This window comes from Manis javanica, chromosome 13, assembly GCF_040802235.1.
Source record: "Manis javanica isolate MJ-LG chromosome 13, MJ_LKY, whole genome shotgun sequence".
NCBI classification, from domain to species: domain Eukaryota; kingdom Metazoa; phylum Chordata; class Mammalia; order Pholidota; family Manidae; genus Manis; species Manis javanica.
Window position 1 is genome coordinate 51023056 of NC_133168.1, and position 24712 is coordinate 51047767.

The 24712-nt window shown below is 41.2% G+C and overlaps 1 protein-coding gene and 1 long non-coding RNA gene across 4 annotated transcripts in view; one reads left to right on the forward strand and one right to left on the reverse strand.

Annotated features, from left to right (window-relative positions):
- The window catches only part of AKAP7 (A-kinase anchoring protein 7), a 251554-nt gene that overhangs the window by 163818 nt on the left and 63024 nt on the right, over positions 1 to 24712 (forward strand). The gene's annotated exons all lie outside the window — the stretch shown is intronic.
- LOC118967570 (uncharacterized) overlaps positions 1819 to 24712 on the reverse strand; it is a 71369-nt gene continuing 48475 nt past the window's right edge. The window contains exons 5-6 of one of the 2 annotated variants that reach the window (XR_012124228.1): positions 15970 to 16048; positions 1819 to 4385 (exon numbers count right to left, since the gene is read on the reverse strand). This is a non-coding gene — a long non-coding RNA (uncharacterized lncRNA). The remainder of the gene's footprint in view (positions 4386 to 15969; positions 16049 to 24712) is intronic. The other variant, XR_012124229.1, reaches the window with a different exon arrangement.

Here is a 24712-nt window from a genome sequence, read left to right on the forward strand (position 1 = left end):
GTCCCCTCACCTCCCGCTTCCTGTGGTTGGAGACACAGAGGACTTTGCCCCAGGCACCTGAGACACCTGAAGAGGCTGAGAAACAACTGACCAGCGCCTAGGGCTCCTAGTCTTGCAGTGGGGGCGGCTCTGCACAGGCCTGGCCTGTGTGCTCAGAGAGGGTGCAACTGCTCTGGGGAGAGAGAGCAGGCATGGGCTTGCTGGGGGGCTGGGGAGGGTGAGAAGGCCTTTGCCAAAAGAGGTGGGAGGCCTGGGGAAGGAGGCCGGCCCACTAGGAGCAGAGCTGGGTCCTCTGGGTCAAGGGCAAGGCCCAGTAGTAATAGAGACTGACCCCAAGGACAGGAAAGTCCAGCACTTGTTTTCTCTCTCGGGGATGCCAGCTTGAAACAAGTGTCAATCCCGAGAGCATGAAGTCACCCAGTCCAGGAAGGACTATTTTCTTCTCTCATGTCACCTCCTTGCCTGAGCTTCCTCTGTTGGAGGGAGGGAAAGAGCAGGGAGAGCATCGGGGAGGAAGTGAAGTGGGAAGGCTGTGGAGGGACCGCGCCTGCTTCCTCAAGGGGACCTGCAGCTCCAGTAACCTGGGTCAGGGAAGAAGAAGGCACTGGGAGGGCCAGGTTTCAGCCGCCACCATGGGACATTCTTAAGACTGGTAGGAAATGGTGTGTTACTTACAGCAACTATAAGAATATATAGAATTCCAAAGAGGAGACGCCTAAATCAAAGGACTGCTGGATTTTGTAGCCTGGTAAAGGAGATTACTCGCACTGCATGAAGTTGAAAGGGATGGGGAAACAAAAAACAAAGCTGTATTTAATGTCACAAGTCCTGTTTGTTCAACAAACTAGTTGTGGCAAGAAGAGTGACTCAGACTCGCATCCTCTGCCTGGCCAGGTGGAGCAGCAGCCTAGGGGCGTTGGGGTGGAAAGGGGACAAGGAGAGAGTGGTACAAGTGGGAGAGGTGGGCGGGGCCCGGTGATACTAGAATCATTCGCCCTTTAAGTTTGGAGAATCAGAGAGTAGAATGCTCCTCTGCATCGTTTCTGGTGGAAGTTCCAGAAAGGTGACCAGTAGAGGATGGAAGTGAGCCTTACTGCTGTCCTGGAGGTCATCTAATAGTAGAAATAGTGATGGGGCTTGTTTGGGTGTGAGGAGGCAGAAGATAGAGCATGTGCCTACTGCCCAATGAGGTTTCTGAAGACCCAGAATCCTCAAAAAGAAACACTGTTTCTTCTGTTGAGAAAAGAATGGGCAAAACACATATTTCACAGAAAAAGATATAAATTGACCCCAAACCTATATCATATACAAAGATAGAGACCTTATTAATAATTAAATAAAGCAAGTTAAACAATAATGAGGTAGGTCTTTTTGTCTATCAGAGAATAAAGATATAAATTTTGATAATATGGAAGTTTGGTAAATTCACACAAATTGGGAATTTTTGCATCCTTTTGGTAGGAATATAAATTGATACAACATTTTGGGAGAAAAATTAGGAGAAACTTATGAAGATGAATAAGCTGAAAATGTTGACCCAGCAATTAATTCCACTTCAAAAAGTTTTCTATAATTATATTTGCATGTGTTTGCAAAAATACAAGTACAAAGATGCTCCCTGAGCCATAGTTTTTCATGGCAACATCACCAAAAAAGAAAACTGAAAGCCAATCAGCAAAGGTTTCATTAATAAGTTATGGTACAATTATGCCACTTTTAAAAAGAATGAAGTGGATATGGTTATTTTGAAATATAAAGATAAGCAAAATGCAAAAGAATAGGGCAATGTGAATATTATGCTTCTATTCATAAGCATTTTTCAAAAAGGTGTATGTGTGTAGAGCATGTATATACAGAGAAAGTTCTGGAAGGATACCCAGAGATTTCTCTCTTCCCTTGGAGAGAATGACTGAGGATTTGGAAGAACACTGAGATTCACTTCCCATCAGTGCACTCCGGAGAATGTAGGCAACTCATAGAGCGAAAGACTCTGCTCACGTCAGGGAGTAAGAAACTGGAAGACAGGGGTCAGAACAGGCAAGTCTTCAAGAAAAGTTCAGAGTCTCTGATGTAGGAGGAAATGGAGTCACCATGATGGAAAAGAACAAGATAGCAGGGGATGGAGGGCACCTGAGAAGAGGTAGGAATACACTGTTCTCAAGGATAGAGTTCAAATACTAAGCACTAGGAGCCAGTTAGGGAAGGTGTCCAGAGACGCTCAGTGGGACCCTACGACACACGAGAGTGGAGTTTCTCTTCCTGAGGTTTACTTTGGGGATTTGCTATTAGTGCAGGATTTATAGGAGTTGGCCTTTAAATGGAAGAGCAGATATGGACTCTCGTGCTCCCAGACACACAGAAAAATAGAAAATGCTCACAGTAGAAGTGTTTTCAGGTAGAGGAGTTAGGAGTGTGGACATCTGGATCTACAACAAACGGAAGTGAGAAGTCTTTTCCCTCTGATTTTGACTCTGGGTTTGAAGATGTGATATGGTAATTGTGTACATAAAATACTAGGTTGCATTAACAACTTGAAAATCACAAACGTGTAAGAGAAACAAAGAGAATGAGGACAGAAGCAGTATATGAAAGTCTCCTTCAGACTCTATTCATAGCTTCACATTTGTTTTGAACTTGAAAAGCTGATTTTATTTTTTCCAACTTCATTAAGAAACAATTAATTATAAATATAACTGTATGTATTTAAAGTATACAGTGTGGCAATTTGATATACATGTACATCGTGGAATGATTACCAAGATCAGGATAATTAGTACGTCCAATACCTCACATGGTTAACTGTTTATTTTTTCTTTTTTGGTGAAAATGCTTAAGATCTATTCTGAGCAAATTTCAACTATACCATACTGTGTTATTAACTATAGTAACCATGCTGTACATGAGATCCTCAGAATTTATTCATCTTATAACTGAAAGCTTGTACCCTTTGACCTACAGCTCTTATTTCCCCCTCCACTGGCCCCCTGGCAACCACCATTCTATCATCCATATGAAATTGGCTTAAAAAAAAAAAAGATTCCTCACAGAAGTGACACCATACAGTATTTGTCTTTTTCTGTCAGGCTCATTTAACTCAGCTTAATGCCCTCCACATTCATATATCATAGTATCATTGATGCCCATTTACAGGACAAACTGTTTCTCAAAAATGTGCAAATAAGAATTTCTTACAATTTCTGGTTATTCTTTTAAAGAAGGAAGAGTGAAGGAAAAGTTAAGAGTTTGTGGTGAGGCATACATATCCTTTTGCTGTAAGGTAATGAAGATTAATTTATGTATCTTGCTTAGCTGTGTATTCAAAAATCATGGCTGAAAAGCTAGAGAAACAGAGTGAAAGTCAGGAAAATGGGAAAAGTAGATGCTTCACATCAACCATTAGTTACTCTAGCTTGAGTTATATTATTTAAGTAAGAGACTAATGGAGCTGAGGTGACACTGAAGTAATGATGTTGTAACAGTGCTGGAAATTGTAATGCTGGCATAGTCTTCTAATGATGTTCAAGGAATAATGCGGTAGTGATGCTGACTAAGACTAGAGGCTGAATATCCAGCATTATAATAGCAAGGAGAATCTCCCTATCATAATATACACAGTAGACACTCAAATGATTTCTAAACCAATTAAAAAATTTTCTGTACAGCAAAATTTACTTCTATAATGTGTAGGTTAATGAGTTTTACACCTGCATGGATTCTTATAACCACCACTATGGCAAGATACAGACTAATTTTAATATCCTGAAGAATACCTTCAAGCTCCCTCTACCCCAAATGTTGGCAACCACTTATCTGTACTGTTTATATTTTTGCCTTTCCAAATGGTACAAAAAAGGAATCATACAGTGTATACCGATTTGAGACTTTCTTTCACTTAGCATAACACGTAAATATTTTGTATTTTTAAAAGAATGTTTATCAATGTTGAATACAAGATAAAGTTACTCTAAAACTTACATGGATGGCATCTTGACATCCTAAAAGAAATGGAGAATTGAGACACTGCTGAAACACCATTTTCTTTCGCATATAACAAGAGTTTCATCTATTTAAAGCATATATATATTCTGATTTGCCTTTTCTATTTTGGGCATGTTCAAATATATGTCCTCAAGAGGCATGCTTGAAGAAAGCTCACCTCCCTACAGACTTCCCTTAGTCTTTGCATGTGGAAACACACTGTTCTGGTTTTAATTACATTTTTTAGTTAGTTGGGCACTTGAGCCTATTCTGGTGCTGATGAGATAATCCTTAGCAGCATATTGCCTTGTTCCCAGGAAAACTGCTGACCTACCAAGCTGTTGCAGGCTCTTTCAGCACAGGCTGGACCACACCGCGCCGTATGGGCACACAGACCCGAGCGGGATCTGTAAGGGTTGAGAAGGGCCATGGTTTGTATTTTACTGCCTGAGGGGCATTTCCAGCTCCCATCAAGGTGCTCCCACTTCTATTACAAGCAGTACTTTCTCTTTGCTGCAGTGCTGCTCTCACACGACAGGAACTGTGATCTAGGTAGGGAATTAATGTTATGCTTGGGAATTCCCATTGAGAGGAACTACTTAGCAATAGAGTTCAATACCTGCGGAGTAAATAAAGGCAGTAACCTCCATTTCCAGCTATCATTCACACACACACACACACACACACACACACACACACACACACACACTAGCATTCATATGTGCTGTTGTGGGAGTTGAAGGGAGATGGCTTTCAGGGAAGGATCTATGTTAAACAAACTGGTTTGCTGTTGCATTTTTAATGGGATGCTTCCATAAAGAAGCAGTTGTGTTATGGATGCATAAGATCAACTAGAGCCTAGAGATAAATGAAAACTTGATTGATTTCTTCAGATGGTTAATATTAGGTCATTTGAATTGATCAAGTTTTCCAGTGAGTTCAATTCTGTACTTCTTATGGTTTTCTTTAAGATGTGTTATAATTACAAATGGATTTGTTTTTCATTTTAATTTTTGGTTGCATTTCCCTTGAGGTTGACTGTGTTCTCTACTTCCTTACTAAAAACTTCATGTTTGAAATTACGAGGAGTTTGTGATCAAGAAGCAGAGTAGTTCAATAACCAAGCAAAGAATTAAAATGATGATTCCTATTTATAGCACTGTTGTTGTGCTGACCTCACAGGGAACCCCTTCACTGGTTTATCTCTCACACTGGAGAAAAATAAAGTACTGTATTAAGGACTAAAAGACAAGAAGACCATTGACTGTACCTCATTGGACAAATCAAACTGACCATATTTTTTCCAGCTGGGCTCTCCTCTTGAATTCAGAAATGTTATCATAATGCTTTGAATTGTAGGTTTGGCTGTCATCCAAACAGCATTAAATGCTTTCTCTTTGTGTTCTCATTACAACTTGAACATATTCTTATAACCATCAGCTTAATGCAGCTTGGAGGCCTTCAGTGATGAGCACTTTTTCTTTGGACACAAGGAGCTCAATAAGTATTTTTGAATAAACATTTACATAATGAGAATTGTGATTTTTCCAATGTTTCCTACTTTAAAGACAATACACTGTGGATTTGGAAATGAAGATTTGGGATTTAGTCTGCTATAAAAATAAGTCAGTCATCTGCCAGGTTGTCATTTGCCCTATCTCAGGAGAGTTTCTGAGAGGCCTCATCTAGTATTTTCAGCCCTGGGTTGTTGGTTTATTGCCATTCTTCTGCCAGGGAGTTGCAAAAACATCAGCTTTTGAAGCTTTCTCATTCACTTGTTAATCTCTACCATTCATACTTTCTTTGTCCCTTTTGGAAGAATGCTGCCCTGAGCAGGGCGGTGATGTTTGTTCTATCTACCTCAAAGGTTTTCACTTAAAGATAAATTCCAGACTGGGGAGGGAGGCATCCTGCAAAACACTGGTGGCCTCGCTGAGATGAAGATGGGAATCAAAGTTCAGGGAAGCTCAGATGTCAGGAAGTGGGACAGAGTTCTAGAAAAGGGGGTGCTACACATAAGAAGAGTTCCAGGAATTTGTATAGCGGTCCTCTTGAGTTGTTGGGAAGCGCTAGGCCACGCATGCACAGTGTGAAGCTCCACAAATCAAAGAAAGCCTGGGGTGTGGTAGGCAGAAAAATTCCCAGAGTTCACACAGGATAGGGAAACATTTAAATTCTGGCCAGGCAAAGATTCCTCAGGGATTGCCTGTGACATCCAGAGGAGAGCTCACAGCAGTGATGCCTTAGTAGTGCAACTGAACCATCTCTTGGAAGAAAGGTCTAAATCAGTGATCTAAGCTTTCACCTTAAGAAGCTAGAAAATGAGAAAGAAATTAAACCCAAAGTAGGTAGAAGAAAATAATAAAACAAAAAAGCAGATATCGATGAAATAGAAAATGCAGAAACAACTGAGAACATAAAAAAAATCATCATTCTGCGAAAAGAAATTGAACAGATAAGGCTCTTCCAAGACTTATCAAGAAAATAGAAAGAAGGTACAAAATCACCAATACCACAAGTGAAAGAGGAGACAACTCTACAGCTCTTATAAGTATTAAAAGGATAATAAAAGAAAACTGAAAAATGTATGCCAATAAATTAAAAACCTCAGATGAAATAGAAAAATTCCTTGAAGGTTACACATTGCAAGCACTGGCTCAAGAAAAAAATAGAAAATGGAATAGTGCCATATTTATTGATGAAATTAAATTCATAATTAAAAACTTTCCCCAAAGAAAACTCCAGGCTCAGATTGCTTCACTATCAAATTCAAACAAATATTTAAGAAGCCTTAACATCCTTACACAAACTCCCCAAATAATGGAGGAGAGAGAACATCTTCCAACTCATGCTATAGAGCAAGCATAAGTTTGATACCAAAACCACAGAATAAGCAAGGAAAACACTGACTACAGACCAATACCCTCGTGAACAGACACAATAGTTGAAGGGTCCCCACCAGTCAGATGGCAAACTTCCGGCTTCTTTTCGGGGTCCTCGGTTCCCGCCGGCACCACCTGAAGCCCAATCACCTCTCGCCCCCTCCCAATCCCAGCACCTAGCCAACAGCCACCAGCCCCGTAGAAGTAACACCACAATCACCCTATGCCCCTTCCTATATAACCCAGCACCTTTCCCTAATAAAGCGGAACTCTCCAGTGAATTGCTGCTGTGTGTCGCTCCTTTCCTTTCATTGGTGCCAAAACCCGGGAGACGGGACACCCCAACTGGGCCCCGTCTTCCCCCCAACACCAGCAGCAGCTTGCCCTTGTCCTCTTTTTCCGGCGCTGGCTCATCACACTCACCACTCCTCTCTGGCCATTAGGTAAGTTTTCACCCCGGAGTGGGCCACTCTTCCCCGAGCTATTGCAGTGCCATTGACCGTGATCGTCCAGCAAGGCTCTGACGCTTGGGTATGAGGAGGGAACACTCCCCGCCTCAAGCCTTCACGGCTGCGGCGGACCCTCAGGCCCCTCCTCTGACAGCCATAAATCCTCACCTCAAGCCTTTATGGCTGCAGCGGACCCTCAGGCCCCTCCTCCAAAAGTCATAAACGCATTCACCGTCCCTTCCATCAGTGCTGAAACTTTTTAAGCAAAATTTCCCCGGGGTGGGCCACTCTTCTCCAAGCTATCGCAGTGCCATTGACCGTGATCGTCCAGCAAGGCTCTGACGCTCGAGGACGAAGAGGGAACTCTCCCCGCCTCAGGCCTTCATGGCTGTGGCAGACCCTCAGGCCCCTCTTCTGACAGCCATAAATCCCCGCCTCAGGCATTCACAGCTGCAGCAGACTCTCAGGCCCCCGCCTCCAACAGCCATAAATGAAGTGACTCCTTTGCGGATGAGAACGCTCCCTTTCCCTGCCCCCTCCTCCTTCTGTTCCGTCCACCAAAATCTGTTCTGTCTGCCGAAAATGCCTAGCACTAGGTACCTCGTGACTCCGGCACTCTGCCTTCTTAGGGAAGTCTGGGTGACAACCCACACTTCCTAAGAAATTCCGACTCGTATACGAGTTTCTGCAGACCACCAAGGATCATCGGGGACGCCCTTTGTCTCCTTGTGGTCTGCTTCCAGTCCGAGGATCTCCGTTCGTCTTCCCCTGTTTGTCTCCTTCTCTGTCCTTTAGCCATGGGAGCCTCCTCATCCCTCCCTGAAAGTTCACCTCTTGAATGACTGCTTAAGCATCTGGCTACCCTCTCTCTGAAGCCTGATATAAAACCAAAACTTCTCCATAAATATTGCTCCCAAGATTGGCCGACATACCCCCTAGACAATAACAACCAATGGCCCGCAGGGGGAACTCTTGATCCTAACATCACTCGCGATCTTTTTAACTATTGCCAGCGCCTGAAAAAATGGAAGGAGATTCCCTATATCGAAGCTTTCCGCCTCCTCCTCTCCCCGCCCCCTCCCAAGTTCTCCTAGCCTGCAAGCCGCTGCCCCCGCAGAAGCCTCCTGTTCACTCCCTTCCCCTTCTTCTCCTACAACAGCCCTTCTCCCTTCCTCCCCCACCATCTCCTCCCCCATCTCACCTCCTCCACCTTCATTCCCTGCAGATTAAGCCTGAGCCTTTCAGCCCCCGTTTAACTAGGTCCCAGGGGCCTCCTCCGTCTTTGCCCTCATCACCTGTTTCTCCCCTGTTAGGGACCGCCTTTGTCTTCTCACATGTTTGTAGGGAGAATGGGAAAGCACCTTCCCCCATGTCTGAACGCAGCATGAGAAAGCACAAGCTTGAGAACAACCGGTGCAGTCCTTAGAAGTTATCTGTCCACAAAAACATATTTTGTCCTTGAAGATGAGCCAAGACTCCTCACTCTGAAAATAGGGAGACCTTGAAGATGTGTAAAAACACTGCCCCTGCTTCTGGATATGCCCTTCCCCCACTTGCTGATGTGGCAGGAATGGAGAACAAAGAACATTCTGTTTACACATTCCATAAGCAATTAACTGGAGCCCTGCTGTAGCTCAGTTAGTAGAGCATGGGACTCTTAACCTCAGAGTCATGAGTTCAAGCCCAACTAGAGTGGCACAGGAAAGCAGCTGGGCTGCTAGTTAGCGACACGTGGGTCCGATTCTATCTTTCTTTATTTTCTTTGCCCCCCTTCCGCACTTCAGGACCTGCTTGACTAGGCGCGGCTAGACCGTGTCACTCCCCCACAGACTGAGCCAGAACCCTTCAGTCCGCCTCAGACTCGGTCCCGAGGGCCTCCCAAAATTATCGCCCCCCTCCGGGAGGTAGCAAGATCTGAAGGCATTGTGCGCGTTCACGTCCCTTTCTCCTTAGGAGATTTAGCCCAACTAGAGAAATGCCTAAGTTCCTTTTCCACTGATCCCACGACATACATCAGGGAGTTTCAATGGACACTCCAGTCTTACAGCCTCACACATCATGACATTTTCATGCTCCTGGCCAATACTCAACTCCCTGAAGAGCGTAGACGAGTTTGGGACTTCGCCCAAACGCACGCTACCGAAACCCACAGGACTGACCCCACCTATCCCTCTGGCCCCACTGCTGTCCAGGAACAAGACCCACACTGAGATTATAACACCACCTTGAGATATTTTTGCCTCCTGCTTAATAGCAGGTCTGAAAAAGGCAGCTCGTAAAGTAGTCAATTTTCAAAAGCTCCAAGACATAATTCAAAAGAGAGATGAAACCCCCTCCGAGTTCTTAGACAGACTCACTCAAGCCCTATTACAGTATACCAGCCTTGACCCAGAAACACCTGAAGGAAGACATGTCCTTATGACATACTTCCTAGCTCAAAGCTACCCTGGCATTAAAGTTAAACTCAAAAAGTTAGAACAGGGCCCCGCTACCCCACAGACTGAGATCCTAACAGTGGCCTTTAAAGTCTTCCATAACCAGGAGGAGGAGAAAGAACGCCGTAAACAAAAGGCTGATCAGGCCAATTTCCAGATGTTGGCCCAGCTGATAAAACCACAACCTGGGCGCCCCTCTACAAACAAGTCCCCCCAAGGAGCTTGTTTCAAGTGCGGAAAAGAGGGACATTGGTCAAGGGCATGCCCCTCCCCCAGATCTCCTACCACCCCATGCCCCAGATGCCACAAAAAGGGCCACTGGGGGTCTGATTGCCCAACCACCCGAAGGGGAGGCTGGACGAACAACCCCCATCCTAAGCCCGCCGTAGTGGGGCTGGCAGAAGAAGATTGATGGGACCCGGGGGCTTCTCGCCCGACCATTTCCATCACCAAACAGGAGCCCAGGGTTACTTTAACAGTAGACGCTCACCCCATCTCCTTCCTCCTAGATACAGGAGCCCCATCTCCTTCCTCCTAGACACAGGAGCCACCTTCTCAGTCTTGCGAGAATACCGGAGCCCTACCATGCCAGCCATTACTCCTATAGTCGGGGTAGGAGGTAAACAGATTTTCCCATTAAACCCCCCCCTTTTATGCACAATCCTAGACAATCCCATACCTTTCTCCCACTCCTTCCTAGTTATGCCCCAGTGTCCCATCCCTTTACTAGGACGGGACATCCTTTCCCTCCTCCACGTTTCCATAACTATATCCACTCCCACAGCCCCCAGTACTCCCTTTCTGATAGCCCTCATAGCTGACAACCCCCCTCTACCCAATGAAAGCTCCGGTTCCGCCCTCATACACCCTGTAAATCCCAAAGTTTGGGACATTACAAGCCCCTCCGTGGCCCTATGTCCCCCTGCCTCTATCAAATTACGTGACCCCTCTCAGTATATCTGTCAGGCCCAATACCCCTTAACCACTTCAGCCCTCATAGGCCTCCAACCCATCATTCAAGATCTCTTAAACAAAAACTACCTCAGACCCACTCACTCCCCATTTAATACCCCCATATTAGCTGTTAAAAAAACCAACGGATCTTTCCGCCTTGTCCAAGACCTTCGCCTCATCAACATGGCCGTTGTCCCTATCCATCCCTTAGTTCCAAATCCATACACCCTTTTATTGCAGATCTCTGCCTCCACATCCCACTTCTCAGTCCTAGATCTCAAGGACGCATTTTTTTCTATCCCTCTAGACCCCTCCTCCCAAGATTTTTTTGCCTTCACCTGGACAGACCCATACACCAGACATTCTGTACAACTTAGACAGTTTTGCCACAAGGCTTCCGAGATAGTCCCCACATTTTTGGACAAGTCCTAGCTCAAGACCTCAAACAGTTTCATCATGATCACCCCAAGTCCACTTTATTACAATATGTAGATGATCTTCTACTCTGCAGTCCCTCGTGAGAACAGTCTCAACTTGACACTGCGTCTCTACTTAACCTTCTAGCTTCCAGAGGTTACCGGGTATCCCCCGTCAAAGCTCAAATCTCTTCCCCTTCTGTCACTTACCTTAGATTCCTTCTGTCTCAACAAAGAAAGTCCATTACCTTAGACAGAAAACAACTCCTCTCTGACCTGCCCTTTCCCAAAACCAAGACAGAAATCCTTTCCTTTCTAGGCCTGGCTGGGTATTTTAGAACGTGGATCCCTAACTTCTCCCTCTTGGCAAGACCCCTATATGACCTCAGCAAAAGCCCCCCTAAAAAACCATTATCTTCCTCACCCCGACACTCCAAGCAATTAGACCCCACAGTTCGGAGATGGGCCCCCTGCCTACGAGCATTAGCCGCTAGACAGCTCTTGCAGAAGGCAGCTCATAGACTGACATTCAGAGCGCCCCTTACCATTCTGCCCCACATTACCTAAAAGATCTCTTAACCTACAAAAGTTTACAGACTCTCCCTCCCTCCAGACTCCTGACCTTACTGTTCTCTTTCCTCTAAAATCCGGTTCACCCCCTTTGCCATCCATACCCGAATCATGACTTTTTCCTCCTTTACTGCTCTCTCGCTTTTTTTCCCTCATTCCTATTGTCTTCCCCGCCACCCCAGCCTCCTTTGTATGGCGATTCAAAGTCAGACAGGCTTACACACAGCATCAAACAAAAGTTACTGCCCTCATTGCCACACCAGACTGCCCTCTGAAAAGCTGCTCTGAGCCTTTATACCTCCACTTTCCTCCCTCCACTGAAGTGTTCACTAGCAGCTACCCTTATTCTCCCTACCTCTGCTTCCTCTATGACCAAAAACAAGCCTATTGCAGGTGATAGCCAGACACCTACAGGAGATGTCCCTAGTAGTCTTGCACCATTCACTACATGAGTAACTTCCAGTACCCACAGTATTACTCCTCCAACCGTTTCATGAAATATCCCAATGGCTCATTCTCCTTATCAATCCCAGATCCCTGGGACTCTCGATAGGCTGCCAGAGTCACAGCCTCAGTTTACTATGGGGGTCCTCGACCCCCCACGGTACCCTTCATATCTCTCGAAAGTATGTTCCCTCTCATTCCCAGATCTCTCAAGTTGCATCAGATAGCAGACATTCTGAAAAAGTCATTATCCAAACTCATGACGGCGCCCCTTCATCTTCTTATCCCCACCCCTCTTCCCATTTCTCCTACTCTTCATTACAGCTCATTCAGGACACCACCATCTTTCTCAACCACACCCTTAACACAGCCAATTGTTTCTTGTGTGCATCACTACAGCGCCCACTGCTGGCCGCCTTGCCCCTTAATATTTCCAACTACTCCTTCCATGCAGAAAGACAACCCCTCTGCCCCCTGGCATACATACCCCAATGGGAACCAGAATACGCAGATAATCTCACCATCCACCATTGTGTAGGCCCAACTCCACCCCCCTCCAGCGCACTTCACTGCCTCTCTATCTACACCCCTACCTCCGGCAGTAAGACTTTTACGCAACTGGGACACTTCTTTTAGTGTAATGGCAGTCTTTTCAGCTCAGTGCCTCTCAACTCCGATACACCCTGCATTCTCGTCACCCTAATCCCACAGTTTACACTTTACAGCATGGCACAATTTCTTGAGCTCCAACCTCCCTTGCCCTTGCACACAAAAAGAGCTGCTTTCCTTCCCATCATGGTCAGTAGCTCTTTGATCACCTCAGCCATTGGGGCAGGGTTTTCGGGAGAAGCCTTGGATCACTCTCTATGGGCAGTTAGAGATCTCAACGCCAAACTTGAGAGAGCCCTAACATCACTGCCAATTCCCTGGCCTCTCTCCAAAGACCGGTCACTTCGCTAGCTAAGGTCACCCTTCAAAACCGGCGGGCCCTAGATCTGCTTACAGCCGAGAAGGGCGGCACTTGCGTCTTCCTCCAGTAAGAGTGCTGCTATTACATCAACAAATCCGGCATTGTAGAAACCGACATCACCAAACTCACCGACCTTGCCTCCAGTCTCCACTCTGCTTCCAATTCCAACCCATTCTCTTCAATACTAGCAAACCCCCTCCTTACCTGGGTCTGGCCCATTGCAGGCCCCATAATAGTCATTCTTCTCGTCTGTCTCTTCTTACCCTGTATAATAAAGTTCATCAAATCCCAAGTCGGAAAAATCTCTAATCAAGCTTTCAACCAGCTTTTACTCAGGAACTACCAGCTTCTGGCCACAGAAGATCCCTCATCCTCACGTGACCTCCTCACCACATGCTGAGATAGACCTCTCTCTCCACTGGAAACTGTTCCTGGAAACAATGGCCGCAGACGCCTGGCTCCTGACACCCATATCCTCTTGGCACCATTGGAATCAACAAGTCCTCGACCTATAGTTACAGGGAACCTTTATTAATTTCCAACCTGAAGAAGTCCACATCTACTCATCCTTACTGTGGGGAGTCCTATCAACCCTTTCCTCCCAATCCTCAAGCCCTCACTCCCTTCTCCACCCCTGTTCAGCAAGAAGCAGTCAGAGAGAAAGCAACATCCACAAACCCATAGAGGAGAAAGGGGGGAATGAAGGGTCCCCACCAGTAAGATGGCAAACTTCCGGCTTCTTTTCGGGGTCCTTGGTTCCCGCTGGCGCCACCTGAAGCCCAATCACCTCTTGCCCCCCTCCCAATCCCAGCACCTAGCCAACAGCCAACAGCTCCGTAGAAGTAACACCACAATCACCCTATGCCCCTTCCTATATAACCCAGCACCTTTCCCTAATAAAGCGGAACTCTCCGGTGAATTGCTGCTGTGTGTCGCTCCTTTCCTTTCAATAGTAAGTAACAAAAACTTAGCAAATAAAGTGAATATGTATGTGTGTGTACAAACTATAACTAAGTATGATTTACTTTAAGATTGAAAGGTTGATTTACTATTTGAAAGCAATGTAATTTACTATATTAGCAAAATAAAGGAGAAAACCATATGATTATTTCAAGAGATGCCAAAAAAGCACTTGATAAAATTCAACACCCTTTCATTATTAAAAAAAAAAAACTTTCAGTACACTAGGAAAAGAAGGGAACTTTCTAATAAAAGTCTTATTTAAAAGCTACCACATCATACTTAATGGTGAAAGACTGAATACTTTCCCCATAGGATAAGAAATAAGGTAAGGATGCTCACTCTTATGAAGATTTCTATTCATCATTGTACTGGAGGTTCTAGCCTGTGCAATACAGCAAGGAAAAGAATAAAAGGAATATAAATGGGAAAGGAATAACTAAAATGTTTTAATTCATGGATGATGTGATTAGAGACATAGGAATTTTTGTGGACTTTATTAAAAAGCTGGAAGAACTAATAAATGAGTTAGGCAACATTACAGGATACAAGAACAACATACAAAATTCAATGAGCCTTTAATACATTAGAGATAACTATTAGTTATTAAAATTTAAAAGAATCATAATAGCATTAAAAACCATGAAATAATTAGGAATATATTTTATAAAATATGTATAAGGTTGGTACAGGAAAACTATAAAACATTACTGAAAGAAATTAAAGAAGACCTAAGTGAATGGAGAGATATACCACGTTTATGAATTAGAAAACTCAGTATTGTTCAGATGTCAGTTCTCCCCAAATTGAGGTATGGATTCAATACAGTCTTTTTAGGTAGCATTTGCTTTCACTTTAGGTAAGGGGAGTTTCCCTGCCTAAAGGTTCATCGTGTGTTCTGATTGAGATCGTTCATTGTATGCTCTTCTGAGCTGTAATTCAAGTATTGAGCTCACAGTTTCTGTTTGTACTGCATATAGAGCACGATATTTTTTTCCTTGTTCTTGCATTAAATTTTGATATCCTAGAAATACACTTATTTGGATATAATGTTTTCTTTCATAGCAAAGGTGATGGTATCTCAGAATTAAATTTTGTAAGATTTTCTGGCTTTAAATTAGTTCTCCATAGAAACCATTCAAGAAATGAAAAGGGTGAATGAACTTGTAATAAACCTCCTTCTTTTCATAAAACAAGTCCAATAACAGGTCTCAACTGGCAGTCCTTAAGTTCATAGTGAGTTAAGATGTGAGATGCTATCATTGGAAGTGAAGCTGACAGCAATTGTTTTTTCTTAATCACCTTCTCAAAGGGTAACCCACAGACCAGGAAAATGGACAACTCTAGGTTAGAAATGTATGAACTCAGACCCCAACCCCAGATTAATTCAATCAGAATCTACATTTTTAACATGAATCACAGGTGATTCTCACGTACATTAAAATTTTAGAAGCACTGCACATTACTGTCCATCACAAAATCCCCAGCTAATCTGGGTTGGCACATTTTGTCATGGAGAGGAATAAAATAGCAGTAAGTAGTAATAATCTCACTGGGACAATTGTTCTCAAATTTAATACAGGAAATCACCAATAATTTTGATTCACTAATTTCCCTGACAAGATTTTGAATCATAAAGAATTATTTTCAATTACTGTATTGAGGTTTCACAAGTCTTACATTTTAGATTTGACTATATATATATATATAATTTAAAATTATATATGTTTAAAAATGTTCTGTACATATGATTGGGATGTAAATAATGAAAATGATTTTATGATTTGCCCTCTAATTTAGAAAGAAGCCATTAAAATTTTTTTCATATACATTTTAGTAGCAGTTTACTTATTTGTTCATTCATTCATTTATTCATGTATCCATTTGTTCCTTCATTCATTCCTTACTTACCTATTCATTGCTTCCAGAGTATTAGGTAATAAATGCCAGGGATATGAAGTTGGGTTCCTCCTTTTAAGAAGGTAACAGCCTGGAAAGGAGGAAATACCTTGAAGCACTGGGTGCTAGGGTAGAGGCATCTATGGGATCCTTGGCCTAAGACAAAATTCTACCCTGTAGTAGCAGCTTTTAGGAGTGGCTCAATAGAGGACATACAGCTTGAGTTGGTTATTGAAAGATGCATTGGGGAAGGGTCAAATATGAAGGGAATGTGACCATGTTTTATCAAAACCATATGTTGTTAAGGTCCATACATGTGAAATAATCTGTGTATGTGTGTAGGGTATGTGTGAGGGGGTTACAGGCATAAAGAGATTCGTGAAAGGACAGCCCATCAGATGGTGACAGTGCTGTCTCATGGGGTCAGTATTCCAGAGAAAATGAGTAGACCTAGAAAACATTTCTCATTTTAAAGGAGGATTAATTTATTTCGGTTCCTTAATATTTAGCCATTACATACCCTTTTAAAGCATCTAAACATATTACTTTTCTTGATTCTCATGTCAACACTATTAGTCTGGGAACATAAGTATTATTACTTTAATTTTTCAGTTGAGGAGACAGAGGCACTCCGGTGCCTTATACAAGGCCTCAGAGACAGTAAATGAAAAACTATGCCTACCCTCTTGAAAACTCACTCTAGATAATCATGTAAGAGCAGTCCCTGACTTATGGTTGGCAAGAGTCTAACAATATCCTATGGGAAAGCAGTACACAGTGTGAAGTCATAGATGCACATACTCCTTAGAATTTAAAAACCACTTTACATATAGCAATTCTGTAAAATAGCTTATTATTAACCATGTTTTACAGAAGAGGAAGCTAAGACTGTGGGAGGGTAAGTGACTGACCTAAAAGATGTAAACTAAGTGTGCAGCAGCCCTGAGGCTCAGTCTTGGTCTTCTTGTGCCTTCTGTTACACCACAGATAAAGACTTTCATTGATCACTCTCAGGTCACAGCACCGATGCGACCCCGACCTTGAGAACAATCACTTATCCAGAATGAATACATCTCTGTGAGTAGTTTTTTCCTTCTGTCTTATATACCTCACTCTTTCCTGCAGATCATTGGATTACATGCTCATTTGCATCCTGAAGTATGCAAACTGCTTTGTCCCCTCTCATTTGTTTTACAAGTTTGTCCAGGACTAGAAGACATCTCACAGGTCACTGCATCCTTCATAGCACCCAACATAATGTCCTGCTACTACAAAGTGCTCAAAAGGGGGCTATTAAGTGAGAAAATAAGTTGAAGAATGAGAGGGAGAATGAAAACTGTGGTAATATGCCTAAGGTAACAGAACAGAGTGAAGCAAAAGCACAATTAAGGATCTTGGCTGCAGATCTGGAGGCAACCCAATGCTGTTCAGCTCAACAGCAGAATCTTGAGAGGAAAAAGTTCCAACAAATGGTACCAAAGAATCAAATTTAGACCTCTTGTCTGGCTCTTGTTTTGTGGATGATACCTGGTTGATTCCATATTTGAAATTCCATTTCCATACAGATTGGCGTTTGATGAAGTTTTAAATCAAAGCAGTCAGAGGAAATGCCAGTAACCACTGATGCAGTGTTTACACCCTTTTCCAGTGCCAGCAGCAGGTCACTGACGTATCATCGCCAGGCATATGCATACTGGAACCAGCCCTGGGTGGGCAGCTGGAATCTACCTTCAACTCTAGCATCCTTGATCTATTAGACTTTATGTAATCTAGTTAACATTTCCAGACTTCAGTCTGGTCCACAGATGACCAGTAGTGCTTGTTGGGTGTGGGTTGAATTAGATGGCTTCTAGGGATATTTTAGCTCTAGGGTTTTTATCTTATCTTGCCATTTAGTACTACCATTATTTTTTTGATGGCTACAGAAACATTTTTCTCAGATTTCATGTGTAGTTATGGTGGTGGGTTTGCAGAGCTCCGGGAGTTATGAACAAAGAGAGTGCTCAAAGAATTACTTTTAGAATAATGACTCCTACCAAAAGTCCTATAGCTTAAAATATTTGTTCAACAAATATATCTTGAATGCCTCTGGTGTACTAGGCCCTAGGGGTATGGAATGAACAAACATTTATGCATGAAAAGTTATCACAAATTAATGATAAGCCCCTTATTGGGGGCCTATCTCAAGGAAGAACAGCAAGTATGAAATCTAGAACTGGAGAAAATGGAAGAAGCTGGTGTGACTGGAATTTGGAAAGTGAGTAGGAAGGTCACATAGACTGGGCTGAGAGACCAGATCCCAGTTGAAAGGACAAGTAATGGCAACCTGAACCTATCCTAGGGGTTTAGCAACATTGCTGAGCTTGAGTGAGAACCGTCTGGAGGGGTGGCGGGGTGGCAGCCACAGCAGAGCAGGTAGAGGATTGTCCAGGAGATGAGGCCACAGAAGTGGTGAGAATGAGCACCATTTTGGGAAATCTAGTTATGAAATGGAGGAAGGAGAGAGGGAAATAGGTGGGGGTGAGATGCGGTGGGGATTGGTGTATTTTCCTTTTTTATTTTTAATGAGAAAAGGCAAAATGGAGAGGAAGAGATAAAAGGCATAGGAATGAGAAGGGGCAGGATTCTTGCTAGTTTGAGGTATTATGAGGTACAGGATATGCATACATAAAACTGGTCTTATATGAAGGCACACACTCTTCTATTGTAAACCATCAGATTATGGGAAAGAGATAGGTTTCTGAAGTTTTCCTAATGCACTGCTAAGTGCCTAACTGATGGACTGTAGGAGTAGTCTGCATGACTTACCACATCAACCAAGAGTTGTGAGGTTAACCAGAGATCCTCCGATGTATACTGCAAAGATTGTTGGGAAATATCCATGTGATACTCTGGGAAGTTGGAATCTTGGTCAACATAGTTTACCTTCTGCAGAGTATATATTTTTTTGTTAGCAGTCTCTCCTAATCTGGAGACTAATGCTTTGTGGGCAGAGAATTTCCAGTAGGTTCTGTAGTAACATGTAGCTATTGATTATCTAGTCTCAAGCCAATGGGACTATCAAAATGCAGGAAGCTTGTAACTGAGGCTACCAGCCCAAGGATTATAGGTCTGCATCCTGTGGTGAGTTGAAGAAGGTGTACTGGGTTCCAAAGACCATCCCTACAATTCCCCCACTTCTACTGGATTCTCCCTTTCTACCTAGCCCCCTTATTTTTCTTTTCCCGGAGATGCTCTTTTCTGCTACCTTTGGATAAAGGTCTCTGATAAGCCCTGCTTGTCCATTTCCTTGGGCTAATAAGTTTCATCTAAATTAATCTTGTTCTTAGATCTAGCCAAATATGTACTTAAGTATAAAAAAACCCATCAGTGAAGTGGGTAATCTTATTTGACAAAATATTCTTTGTCAACAGAAATCTTCCAAATGATACCACAAAGCTTTGGCAACATCTACATGCCTTACAGAATATATGTTTCCCATAATGTTTCTGTTACCAGGACTGAATTGACAGCAGAAGTCTCACAATGACTGGGTGATGGTGAAGATCTTCTCTAACCAGTCCTCAGAAGGCTTCAAAGAGTTAAATGTTTTAACTCTTTCACTCACTCTTTAAGTCATGATTTGACAGATTTATGGATTCTATTATTAGACTGAGACTGGATATGAAATCCTCCACACAGTTAATATAATTTCTTTTACTCAGAATTCTGCTTTCTGTCCAACTAGGTTATAAATTCTCTTTTTCAAGGTTTGGTATTAACAATGGAAAAAACAAGTTCAGATGTGTCTCTTATCTGAGTGATTCACACTGTGTTTACCAAAGAAAACAGTAAATTTTTAATTTCCTTTGACAACCTTCTGAATATTTTGCCAATAGGTTCCTCAATAAGATGCCAAAACTACTTGAATAAATGAACAGAATTCACAATCACTGAATTCTACCACGTACCATAGCCTTTAATATAATATACCTTAGCTCAGACTTAAAAAGATTAACACTAGGACTTGGCACCAAGTTCAGGATTTCTTCCATGCTACATTAATTAACAAATGGCCACCTGTATATCCAGGTCTCTATGCTGCTCTCATTATCATAGCACAAAACAGCATTGACTTTTAAAGCAAAATTTATTATAATGACTTTAAACAATAATCTTAATCTTCTCAGTTTTTTCTTCTTATAATCATAAAGAAAAATGAGATATCTGTAAGCACCATTAAACTACATTTAAATGTAAAGGCTTTAATTTTTTTTCAAGCATTAGAAAATCCACAGGAGTTCTGATTTTTCCTTCTATGTTCTACATTCCCTGATTCAGTTTTTAAATTGGAGTATAACTTATATACTATAAAATTCACCCATTTTAAAGGCATAGTTTAGGTCTTCATATGTTAACAAAAATGAAGATAAGAAAGTAAAGTCATTTGTTAAAACTTTAAAAAAATTTGCACAAAACATGAATATGGAATCAATTGAGAAAGCTATCCTTATTCCTCCAAAGCCTCTAAACTTGTATTGATTTGCTGGTGTATTTTTAAGGATCAGTTAATTCCCATGGTATAGAAATGAATTTGGAATAGAGGAAAAAGATTAAATATTGCTCACTTCATTTTATGAAATAAATACAACACCAACATCAAATAGATACAGCCAAGATGCCATTGACCAAGCTCACTAATTGGTATGTATGTGAAAAATCATAAACAAAAGATCAGCTAGAATTTAGTAGTGTTTATAATGATAACCCACCATATGCAATAGGGTCTCTTCTAGGAATACAATGGCAGTTAGATCTAATATTAGGAAACTTATTTGAAATAACACATTACTGAATAAATGAAGAATGGGCTATGTTCATTTTTAAGTAGGTCATTTAAATGTTTAAGACAATCCCCTCATTTTCTTATTTAGGTAAAATAAAACAGACCAGTTTGTAAAGTAAAAATGAAAATAACATTCTTTAATGTGACAAATTAAGCACATTAATTTGAAATCAACAACCGAGAGCTTATTTAACAGTGAAACTCAAAAACATTCCCTTTAAAATCAAAAGGGAATGTTTTATCAATATTAGGAAATCTTTTATCAATATTATTATTTAATGGCATTCTGGAATTTCTGGCCAGTGCTATAAGATATAAAACCAGCTTAATAGAAAGAGATATTAGAAAGGAAGTCTTAACATTATTATTTTGAATGACATTATCACATATGTAGACATTATCATACATAGACAACTCAACACTCAATAGAAAAATTTTATGAATTAATTTAAAAGATCAATTAAACAGAAGGATACATGGTGATTACACCAAAAATCAACCTTTAAACCAGCAATGAGTTTAAATATAATGAAAAAAGAACTATCGCTCACAGTTACAACCAATATTTAAACCACTCACCAAAAACTTCAATGAAAAATGCCTAATTGCAGGATTCATAATATTCATAATATAATCCCAAAGAAGTAGTTTAGGAGAAGTGCAAATTGTCCCAGTAATGAGCCCTAGGAGGGGGTGGTTGTGATATGGAGTGGATAACTTCCTCAACATGAATTTATAAAAGGTACAAAAGCAATTTTTTTCTAGGGATCTCTCTGAGTATTCAGCAAGCCATTTTCCAAAATGATAATCATGCCTAAGGGTAATTTGGTGGAAGCAGTCCCAGGGCTAATGATATATCTCATATATGTGGTTCTGTAATGGGTTTAATGACAGACGAAGCTGGAAGCAGCACAGAACTGGCTTGGGATGGACAGTTTTGGGCTTGGATGATGTGCACATGGAGATTCATTATACTCTTTTGTCTGTTCTTGTCTACTCTTGTGTGTATTTGAAAGTCTCCATAATAAAAGGTGACATAGACAAACAAGACTAAAACAGCAGTTCTTAGTAGGCTCTGATAACCATAAAGGGATTTCAGGGGCTCCATAACCCCCGCTGGAATTATATACAAAATGTTGTGCGTATGAGCACATGTGCATTTTTTGAGGGAGGATATCCGAAACTGATCAGATTCTCAGGAGTACATTTTGCTAAAATAAGAACAATTGGAGTAAATAACTTTCCTAACCCTTCATAGGGGTTATTTCTTGCTGTAAGTGTTTATACTAGAAACTGGAAAACAGAAATGGTAAAGCTATGCTCTCTTTCATAGACCCTGAAGTACAAATCAGACTTGCCAAACTGTGAGGATTCTTGAAATCACTATGGTAGCATTCATGATAGAGAAGCCTAGACTTGATGGGAAAACAGTTGGGAGGGGGATTGAGGATAGAAGCAAAGCCATCAAAGTTGTTCTAATACACTGTAAAATTATTAAAACAACATAATTGGGGCAGCATGTTAAATAAAGCAAGAAGAAGTGACATTTCATCAATGCTGCAAGAGTAATTCCGGCCATTATAAAATTAATTTCCATTTACCAGTTCTAACTCCGGAGAAACTTATTCATCATCCCCCATTGAGCTGCTTTCAAATTCTTTTTGCTTTGCTGTTAACATGCATTCTAAAAAGCTTTCCTCCTCCCTGCCTCCCACTGCATAGTTTCATTCTTGGTCCAAATGTTCAAGACCTTTTAAATTTTGTCACTAGAAGTTGTTGATTCCCACTTCCCAAGCCCACAATGTTCTAGAGACAAACAGAATGAAATAGTACTTACTGAGAATGTTTCAATACCCTCTCTTAGAAAAGTCTTAGTCCTGTGATAATTGTTCTCTCAACTTCCCGTATGTCACATATAGTTTCATTAGAAAATGTCTTCTCTGTCATCTACTTTGTCTCCTTTTCTTTTATAAGTAAATGAGTTTTAATTAATAAACAAAAGTCCAAAAGTGCAGCTGTGATGATGCTGGTGATGACGATAACTCATGGTTACTTTGGACCAGGCTTTTTCCTATGTACCTTGTGTGTATTAACACATGAAATGCTCAGATCAACCGTAGGAGGTAGTGTCAGAAAAGTTATCTGAAGCTTAGAAATAGGTAAAAGAGATAAGCAGGTGTGTTTTCAGGGAACTGCTGGGCTTGCCACTTTAATTTTCTATTGCCTGAACAGACTGTTTTGCTTTGTAGAAGCAGAGGTTACCTTGTAGGTTTGTATTGAGATGCAAACAATTTCTGTGGGGTTGGTGGGCCAGCAGAGAGGGTTAACCATAATCTTGAATGCGGTTCATTACCTTTTTGGACGTTAACCAATTTTCTTTCTAACTCCCAAATTTTATCTGAATATTTGTTTATTAAATTGCCTATAAAAGCCTACCTTCTCAAAGGCTCTTTGGACCAATTACATCATCTTACTGTTCCTTCATTAACTGATGAGTTAAATAAAACCTTTGACAAAATCACTTTTTTAACCTTCTGAAAATCATGCCCTTAACACTAGGTGTCTTGCATTATAACTTCTTAGTGGTTGTGTATTAGTCTAATGTGTGGACTACAATCAGTTTGCTCAACTGATTCTCCCATTGTAGGATACTCAGGTTGCTTCCAATAATTTTTCTTTCAGGAAAAAAAAGCCATATTAAACATTTGTGGCTAAACATTTGCATTTGTTCAATTACAACAGCACAAACGAAGTTTCTGAGTCAAAACTACCCACACTTTAATGAATTTTGGTATACATTGTTCAGTTGCTATCCAGAAAGTTTGGACCAGCTTATATTTCAGCAGAGTATGAGCTTACTTTCACTTTTCAAGTCCCTTTTTTCCCCAGTGAGTCCCCATGGGAGTGACTCATACACATAATAGAAAAGGAGGAATTGATAAGAGTGAATAACTAAAATTTTGAGGAAAGAGAATTTAGAGTTGGGGATAATTTGCTGCATTATGTATTAACAGCAAATTCTGTGATGGGAATCAACTAATAGAGTTGACAATATTTAAGTTATTTCCTGACTAATCTAACCATTGTGCCTGGATGGCTGCCTAATTCTGTGTAAAGATAGGGCAATGGATTATTTGCAGACAGAACAAAATTCTTTTCTTCCTTCCCTCCCTTGTTCCTTCCTTCATTTCATCCTTTTTTCCAAAAAAACATATCTGAATGGTCTACTAAACATAAATGGGCAATACAAGCCACATTTTTTAAATGTCATAAAGTGTGACAATAGTAATTTCATCATGGAAAATATTCATAATATTTTTTATGAAGACCTAACTCTGGCCTTTCACAAATAACCCAGAGAACACCTAATTTTAAGCAATAATGTTTCCTTTGTATAACCATCATCTATTTTTATAGTGAAAGCTTATGTTAAAATGTATTTCCTAAAGTTAAATAAAAAAAGAAAAAAGAATTAAGTGGATTTAAAGAGATTTTAGTAAATACATTTTGAGGTACATGGAATGGGGCAATTTCCTTTGTCTTTTCCATCTAGAACTTAATACCATTTTCAAGATATCAAAAATGTGCATTCTTTCAACTTGTGATTCTTAAAGTTAATTGTGAGAACAGGTCCCGTAACACTGATGTTACTACTACTAGTTTTGTAAATTTTCAGTGCCTTATGAATATTTGTTTTAGTATTTCATGAGAGATGTCATAAGTCCAAAGGCATAGAGGGTTACTCTTACTAAATAGGTTTATTTAGTACTCAGAGGCCTAAGAGAAGCGGGAGAGACAGATGCAGCAAAGAGAATCCAGTGTTTCCAGAGACAAGTTAAACATGCTTTCTTCTTGCTACCTTCTTCTATTCCTAATAGAGTGGAAACAGTGTCAATTTGTCTTGAATGTTCACAGCTTCCCATTTAGAAC